Here is a 583-nt window from a genome sequence, read left to right as displayed (position 1 = left end):
CTCACTTACAGGGTTATCATTACCATCTTTCTAAATTCCATATATATGCGTTAGTATACTGTATTGGTGTTTTTCTTTCTGGCTTACTTCACTCTGTATAATAGGCTCCAGTTTCATCCACCTCATTAGAACTGATTCAAATGTATTCTTTTTAATGGCTGAGTAATACTCCATTGTGTATATGTACCACAGCTTTCTTATCCATTCATCTGCTGATGGACATCTAGGTTGCTTCCATGTCCTGGCTATTATAAACAGTGCTGCGATTAACATTGGGGTACACGTGTCTCTTTCCCTTCTGGTTTCCTCGGTGTGTATGCCCAGCAGTGGGATTGCTGGATCATAAGGCAGTTCTATTTCCAGTTTTTTAAGGAATCTCCACACTGTTCTCCATAGTGGCTGTACTAGTTTGCATTCCCACCAACAGTGTAAGAGGGTTCCCTTTTCTCCACACCCTCTCCAGCATTTATTGTTCGTAGACTTTTGGATCACAGCCATTCTGACTGGTGTGAAATGGTACCTCATAGTGGTTTTGATTTGCATTTCTCTGATAATGAGTGATGTTGAGCATCTTTTCATGTGT

Source organism: Bison bison, unplaced genomic scaffold (assembly GCF_000754665.1).
Source record: "Bison bison bison isolate TAMUID 2011002044 unplaced genomic scaffold, Bison_UMD1.0 scf7180017864474, whole genome shotgun sequence".
Classification (NCBI taxonomy): domain Eukaryota; kingdom Metazoa; phylum Chordata; class Mammalia; order Artiodactyla; family Bovidae; genus Bison; species Bison bison.
The sequence above is the reverse complement of the archived record's forward strand: the minus strand, read 5'-3'. Positions refer to the sequence as shown.